Below are 8,978 nucleotides of genomic sequence, written 5' to 3'. Positions count from 1 at the left end.
TGATGTCAGGATATTTTCAAATCATATTTTGGTGATGTTACAAATGTTTCTATCATGTTTATATCACTTTTAGGGAACTACAGATTATAAAATGAAATACATCTTTAAAATCATACATGTAACTTTTTTTCATGATCATCATTTATTACTGTTGGCTATGTATCTGTGTGACATTGAGACATTTTTTTTTTTTTACATACATTCAAGAAAAAAAGAACCAACTTTCTGTTTGCAATAAGGCAGTAGTGAATTAAACACAAAAATTGCAGATACCATTTTGATTTCATCGAGAACACACTGATCCAGCTCCGTGGCAGGAAACCTACCTGCCACACCCAGGTGCCAGTTGGCACGATATTTTAGCCGGAGCTCAGTTTCGTTTGCGGCCAGGAGCCGTCCACCTTACTGTCAGCCTGTATACTGTTTAGCCAGAGCTCAAATTTTGTTTGCTGCCAGAAGTCGTACTTCAACAGCCTCCAGCTTTACAGCTCAGACAAGGCGAAGAGGCATTTTGCTCATATTACACCGGTCATCGATGGCGCTAAGGTCGAGTCCACTCCAAGCCAACGCATTCCCAGCAGAGCGACTGTGTCCGCCCCTCGCTAGGGAGAGCCTTTGGACGCCTGTGACTGCGGAACGCGGGTCCCTCGCGACATTTTGGAGCTGGAACAGGGATAGTGCGTTCCACCTCAACCTCGAAACCTCGCATCCACGGACACTCTACCCACGAGGTTATGTGCTGGAAGCGAGAAATTGTTAACAATGAATTTGTGACTTTGGACGACGCAGGCGAGAGATGAAGTGGGCGGGTGCATGGCACCCCAGTAGACATGAATTGCAATAACGTGGAGATGCGGCTGAAATTGTGAAAAGAATGTAATGTGAACACAATTTGAATATTGTTTCTTCCAGAATTGTGGGTTAGTACAGAACCCTGATATGTTAACGGAAGCAGTGTAACTTGTTAGTAGAATGTTATATTCGCGGTAAACCATCATGCGTGCGGGCTGGTCACCTCAGGATCAGCATTATACGGTGATGTGAATGTAATAGTGTTGTGTTTGATAACGATAGGGGATGACACTCTCACTCTCACTTCACGCCATGTTGATGATGCCATTCTGAAGCTCAAGACAGGCAAAGCTCCAGGTCTCGACAACATTGCCACTGAGCACCTGGTCCACTCAGGTCAAATCCTCCACAGGCTGCTTCTCCTTTTGCTCCAGAACTCCATCAGACTAGGACATCTTCCTGTTTCTCTGAAAGAGGCTCTCATCATCCCACTGCACAAAGGAGGAAACAAACCGGTTAATAACCCGTCCAGCTACAGAGGAATCTCGCTGACCCCAACGCTGTCTAAGCTACTTGAAACAACTCTGAAGCCGAGGATTGAAGACTCTTTAACAGGAGCCAGTATCCCAGATGAACTCCAGTTTGGATTCCAAGCGACCAGATCCTGTGTGCTAACATCAATCACCCTCCAGCTGATCTTAGAACTCAACTCTGTCCAAAATAAGCCAACATACCATACCTAGCACTCCTGGATGCAGCCAAAGCCTTTGACTGTGTATGGCATTCTGGCTTATTCCAGAAGCTCTCCACCACACCAATCCCATCTGAAGCTCATAGCACTCTTGCGGAAATGTACAAAAGAGCAGCTAGTCGGGTCCTGTGGACAGGTGATGTCAGCTCCACTTTTCCACTACAGAAAGGAGTTCAACAAGGAGGAATCCTCTCCCCTCTTCTATACGTCTTCATAGATGGGCTCATAAAGGTGCTGAGAGCTGAAGACCTGGGCTGCCACTTCCATAATCTGTATGCTGGGGTAGTTGTCCTGGCAGATGACGTTGCCCTGATTGCCTCGTCAGCAGAGGAGCTGCAAAGGATGCTCAACACTACCCAAACCTATGCCACCACCTGGAAATACAAGATTAACCCAACAAAGAGTGCCATCTTAGTCTTCAGCCACAAATGCTACAATACTCACACCTGGCATCTGAACAATGAACAAATTCAGGAAGTCAACCAACATCCCCACCTAGGCATCACCAAATCAACACAACCTGCAGACCCGGCTCCCAACATCATCACCAAGGGATATAATACACTATTTTCCCTCATTGGAGGTTCAGCCTCGCGGAATAACTTCTGGCCACCCAACATTGCAAAGCTCTGGTGCGCTTACTGTATCCCCAGGATGTTGTATGGGATTGCCGTAGTGAAGCTCAACAAACGTTCTCGGGAAAAGCTTGACTCCGCACAGGCTCTCCTCTTCAAGAAACTCCTTGGCCTCCCCAAAAGTGCTGCGAATGAAGCTGTGTTCCTTCTGACAGGTATCCTTCCTCTCTCCCTTCATGCTGATCTCTTCACTATCCTCTCCCTAGGACAACTAGTCACACTGCCTTCAGACAGATTCGAGCACAGGATCCTCCTTCATGCGCTTGCAAGCAACACCCCCTCCACCCCCTCCTGGAAGCAGCTTCTTGCCAAGCTCAATTTACCCCCTCTCCTCTCAGACACACCCAACTTCGACTACCCAAGCTGGAGAAGGCCGTGTCGTCGAGCTGTCCACAATCACCACATTGCACAGATTCGCTTTGCCATAGATACTAGGCACTCCCTTGTTCTATGGAAACAATGTAGAAACCTTCCGACCCCTCCTAGTCTGTTTCCAGCTTCCCTTCCTCCACACCTCCGTAACGCCTCAAGACTCCGCTCCCAGCTCGCAACTGGCACCTACCCAACACAGTACTGCCTGATGACCATAGGCAAGTCCTCCACCCCCATCTGTAGACTCTGTGGAGCGGAGGAGGAGAACACAACCCACTTTGTTGCCTCCTTTCCAACCCTTCAAACCCACAGAGCTGCTTTGATCCAGCACATCAGTGCACTCAACCCTCCAGACCAGGTCATCCAGGATTTCACAGCAAATGACATCTCCATCTTTACCACTAGCATTCTGTTCCCCTTCCTCTCATTACCTACCTCTCTCTCTGCTGACATTATGACCCACTGCCTCCGATACATTCTTAAAATTCACCTTGTACGCCTAAACCTTACATCACAGCTCGACACGGATAACCGCTGATCTCCGAATACCGAAGGAAGAACAATCAAGAAGAAGAACAATAGTTATAATAAAAATGTTTCCAGACTATACTGTCTAGAGTTATGGTTTAATGAGAAAAATAGTGATAATTCCTTATATTTTAGGCTTTATTGCAAAAATTGTAGGATGTTTTGTGATACCGTACAACTGACCTACACATATGCATCAAAAGTGATATCTTGATGTGAACATTTTTTAAATCACTGCTGCCAAAGGTAAACAGAACCTTTTATGTTAAACACCTACAAAACTGTTAACGGTGGGCAGAGGTAAAGTGAGTACCACTATCATCATTTCGTCTGTGTTAGTGATGTGTTAGTGTCAGTACAATGTACGTGCTACCGCCCCCGGTATGATGTTAGCTTTAGGCTGTGATATTTTCTGATGTTACACTCACTGACACTGACAGCCACTCTGGCACTCATCTTTTAAAACTAGACGCGTCTAGATTTAGAACAGGGTTGGAAATGCTTGAACTTAATTTAACTTACTGTGTTAATAGGATTACTGGCACTGCTGCTAATAGGGATTAGTGGCATTTAAGACAGTACGCCCTAACGTTACTAGTATATCTAACTTGATTCCTAATTCCGCCCAACAACATTCGGAGTTCGTTCCCACTCAGCAATACCATCCCATGCCATGGCTGTATTTATGGGCACACAAAGCAGAACAATAAATACTACGCATGGGACTATGGTACAGTCGTGCAATCGATTGGGACCACAGCACTGGACAAATCAATTTCTAGTCCTATACTTCAGGAACAGCTTGCTAAACGTGAAATACAGACACTGAAACCAAAAATCTAAACAAATGATGGCAACATTGTACTTACAAATCGGCGAAATGGGACTCTCTAACGCTGATATGACCAATGATACGTCATGACATTGTATGACTATGAGTATACTTGTAGGCTGCGTGCTTGAGCGTGAGGGATGTGCGGATGTTTACATCAAAGATCCATACACAAAAAGCAGCAGACGAACCAGGGTATGGGTGCATGCCTAGCCTCTGCATCTGCCACCACCACCAGCACCACCACCAGCACTGTGACGCAGCAAGTTCAAGCTCCTTGTGCAAGATTTCCCGCGCTTGTGTGCCAGATTGTCAATATAGGAAATAATATACCGTACCTGGACGTCTAATAAATTCCGCATTTGTATAATTATGATTTTCCTTAACCAGTGGTCATGTCGTACTGGTAGGCCTATAACCATTCAGCTCTAAATCTCCAAATCTCAGACTAGAATTTAATTGAAGCCGGGAATCTCAGTGGATAAGTAAGCATTTAACCTGCTATGTTCGTTTATTTGTTTTGTTTGTTTGTTACTATCTTTCTTTCTTTTTCTTTTTTTTGGTGGGGGGGGGGGGGGGGACTCAAAGCTCACAATTCAATGATTTTGATCGGTGTAACGTCTGTTAGTTAGTCTGAAAGAAAACACTAGTCAGTCTCAATCTGCATAATGATTGTTTTGAAATGGTAAAAGATACTTTTTGCCAAGTTATGATACTCAAGAGATGGAGAGAGAATGTTTATGATAAAAATATGAGGCTTGAATTTTGGAAGTCGTAAGACATTGTTATGATAAAAGACTAGTTAACATGTCAACAGGCGCAGTTACAAAAGCTAAAGTGATAGCTCTTGGACCATAGGCCTATGAAGTATACGGGTATTCTTTCTTAGAATCATACTCGATAAAAAAAGTTATGTACAATGATGCCGATCATCGCCAAATTTGTGTAAAATGCGTTGTGAAACTATCCATACTACAATGTATATCTCTATGCACTAGATGTAACTTAAGACAATGAACGCACTTTGTACCAGATAGAATATTCTATATTGGAAAACAGGGTGGAATCTATCCCACGCTGTACTCTAATCAATTGTATTTCAGATTATGCTGCGCTGCTGTTTGAATGATATATACTCGAAAAAAGAAGGTAAAACAAGTTTATCGAAACAAGTCGAGTTTGTAAACGTCATTGTTTCTACATATGATTATAAAGTAAGCACCTCTAAGAAAATGATTGTTGCTTGAGTCTGTTATTCTGTTTATAAGTTTTATCCTTATACTAAATAATTACATAGGCCATAAATATATATGCATTAGTTCCATTGTGCACTGTTGACTGCCATTATTGGATTGTGCTGTATAATACGTAATTTGCTCTTCAAAGCATATAGGGCCTATGACTGTCTAAATGCATAAGTATTGTGTAGTATTAAATTACTCACATATTCCGAAAGGGGGTATACATCGAGAGACAATGGGTATATAAGTTCAAGTTCATATAATTGATAAACACGCCCAAATAAACAAAAACAAAACAAAGCAAAACAAAACAAAATAAAACAAAGTATTAAAAAAACTGAAACCAAACTAATTTCAGGCAGTGACAATTAACTTACTACAGGTGACGTGGTGGCGCAGACAGTATTTTCTGAAGGTGAAAAACATGCAAAGTTGATGACAGCAATAGGCCTATGTCTCGAAACTGTGCGTAAAGTGTCATCTTCGTGCTGATTTTGGTTAATTGCCTTCTTCACAATGATCATTTTAATAAATAGGTGAAAAGCTTGAATGATGAGGATAACGTTGCCCGTGTACGCTTTGTTTACGTTTACCCCTTTCCATTTGCTTCCCATGATTCTACACAATAGTGCCTTAAGCCTGCGTGGTATCCATGCATTGTAATTTATAAATTAGTATACGATGATATCAACATAACATTCTCGTTCAAAATTTTCAGAATTCTACTCCTTTTGTCATCTTTCCAGTGACTTTGTCATAGGGGGCGCTATCGTTGGATGGACAGCGGCACTGATGAGAACCCAAACACGCGTGATTTAAAAGCTTGAATCGTTAAAGTCATTTTCAGACGTATAGCTCTATAGAAACTGCTGGAAGTTGGTCCTAATTGACCCTCATTATCACAGTTTATTTATTTATTTGTTTATTTATTTATTTATTTCACATATTTTGAAAGGGTTGCTTGCTCAGCAAGGTCTGGTTTTCAGCAAGGCCCTTTTTAAAAACAACACATAAATGTACGGTACAGAACATAAAAAGTTTGCATAAGTAATATATACACAGTTAGCTGTAGAATATATAAATCATTAAACAATAACTAAAAATTAAAATAAAACAATTTAATGACCATTATTAGACGTCTTAAATGAACTGCAAAATCATCAATATAAATAAATATTTAACTGCAATAAAGTAACACAATTTCAATTCATTAAAAAACAACTGAAATTATAGATCTGCTAATCCTATGGTAGTGTATTGAAGAGTTATGATTATGTAGATGTTTGTTTAATTGTATGTGTTTGTGTGTGTGCACTGCAAAAACAGTGGTGTTAGATTTAACACCACTGGTGTTGAATCTAACACCGGCCGAACTTCAATAAAGGACCACACCATCTGGTGTTGAAGTAACACCGTCTCTGGTGTTAAAATATCCAACACCCATGGGTGTTAAAGGGTGTAAAAATATACCAACACCAGCCTCGGTGTTTTTTCAACACTTAAGAGAGTGTTAAGAAGTTGACACCATAATGGTGTTCATTTGACATCCCAACACCAGTTATGGTGTAAGTTCAACACCCGTGGTGTTAAAATATACCAACACCAGCTTTGGTGTTGCTTAGATTATTGATAAGTTGACACCACTTTGGTGTTCTTTTGACACCCTTTAACACCAATGACGGTGTAACTTCAACACTATTTGTTGTTAGAATCTATACCCCAACACCTGTCATGGTGTTATTCTAACACTTCAAAGTGTTATAAGTTTGCATTATTTGGTGTTTATTTGACACCACAGAAGTGTTGATTCAACGCTTCAGGGTGAGAAATAAATTCCAAGTGATGCCAACTTATTAACAATTTGAAGTGTCGATACCTCGACATCATTTCACACTCTCCACATTCAATCGCACAAAATAACACAGTAATGTAAGTAGGTGAAAGACAGTCACGTGCTACTAGGTTGATCAAAATATTTAATAAATTCTGTCTGTCACAACAAAACACAATAATTCTATTACATGTAATGAAAGCCTCATCTCTACAATATAAGTATCAAAATGGAATACCTTTGACCCTGTCAGTTGGTTCTTTGATTATCTATGCAAATGAGATACATTATGGCTATTGTAGGCTAAAATATCAAATTTAAATACTCACTCTGAATACCTTTGGCCTTCTTGGCACTATCAAGTTGAATTTTCAAATGAAATTGATACTAGTATTATATCTTCTTGGCTCTATCATTCAAATGTTCAAATTGAATTGCCTACTCAGCTGTGTAATTCAAATATTCAACATAGATCATCCAGTCTGGTTGTAAAATGTTCACATAAAAAAAGATTATACTCTTTCTTTTGATCAATGCTATTGCAAGTGATGATACAAGCATGTGAAATTCGGATCATTTGAATATTCAAATGACACACATAAGGCCTTCTTGGGCCAATATTTTCAACTCGAACTGGATGTAATTGATACCCCCACCTAAAACTTAGAGAGTTAGCTCAATTCATGATATTCTTGTATGCCTTTTGTTGAAAAAAAAAGTACAATGTAACAAAAGTTGTTACCAAAGCAAGATTACTCAACAGTGAGATCAGTGTGCGACTCATTTTAAGATTACACTGGTTACATGAGCGAAACCTCAAGTCAAATGCTAGAAAACTGAGGGAGCTCACCCAATTCACAGTATTTTTTGTTTGATTTTCATTTTAAAAGATGGTTGCCATTACATTAGCACTCTGTTCAATATTTCAGGCCAGATGCTCAGAAACTGAGGGAGATTGCATAATCAACTGTTGTGTAAGTTTTTAATTTGAAAATGTCACTGCCATGATAACACTTTCTTTGACCGATACAAAAGATGACATTTGCACATTAGCGCACTACAGTGGTCACGTGCCAAATTTCAAGTCAAATGCCTAAAACATGAGGGAGTTATGAGTCAATCACAATATCTTCGATTGCTTTGTATTAAAAAAAAAAAAATAAGTTAGCATGGCAACGCATGGTTTAACATTGACGAGAAAAGTGTTTTGCACATCTAGAATTTATCTTGTCACAATATATAGGTGTCATATCTCAAGGTTATTGCTAAAAATTGAGAGAGTAAGCTCAATCCACTTGCAGTTTATACGATTCTCATTACAAAATACCATTAACTTGACAACATACTATTTGACAATGACGAAAAATAAAATTTGCACAGGTACATAATACAGTGGTCACATGTGCCAAATTTAAAGTCAAATGCTCAAAATCTGAGGAAGTTAGCTGAATCCACATCGTACTTGTGGATGATTTGTATGAAGATGCTGTTGCCATGGAAACGGATTTATGACCCCCACAAAAAGTGTCTTGCACGATAACATATTATCATAGTGACCATATGTATCAAATTCAAATTTAAATGCTAAAAAAAAGAAACTAAGAGAGCAGCGTGATCCACACAATTTTGTATGATTTGTTTAAAAACTGCAATTGCCATGGCAACAGATTTCTACACAATCGAATTTCAACAGAATTGATTTAAAATTGAGTAGCTTGATCCACATTCTGTATTTGTTATCTTTATGAAAATTTGATGTTATCATGGTAATGCATTACTCCATACTGACACATGTAAACTAGGACATGTAAAAATTACAAGGTCGTTGTTCAATGTCCTCTTGACTAAAGGTAATCACCTCCTCATCAAAAACTGTCATCGACTAATGGAGAGTACTGCTTCATCAACTGTATACAACTTGTATCATCAGTCTCTATCTCGGTTCCTCCATAGAACTGGACTTGGAGTATCTTCACAGTTTCATTGTCACAATGAT

The sequence above is a fragment of the Diadema antillarum genome, unplaced genomic scaffold (assembly GCF_040938485.1).
Source record: "Diadema antillarum isolate AM-2024a unplaced genomic scaffold, OU_Dant_1.0 seq00000398_RagTag, whole genome shotgun sequence".
NCBI lineage: Eukaryota > Metazoa > Echinodermata > Echinoidea > Diadematoida > Diadematidae > Diadema > Diadema antillarum.
The sequence above is the reverse complement of the archived record's forward strand: the minus strand, read 5'-3'. Positions refer to the sequence as shown.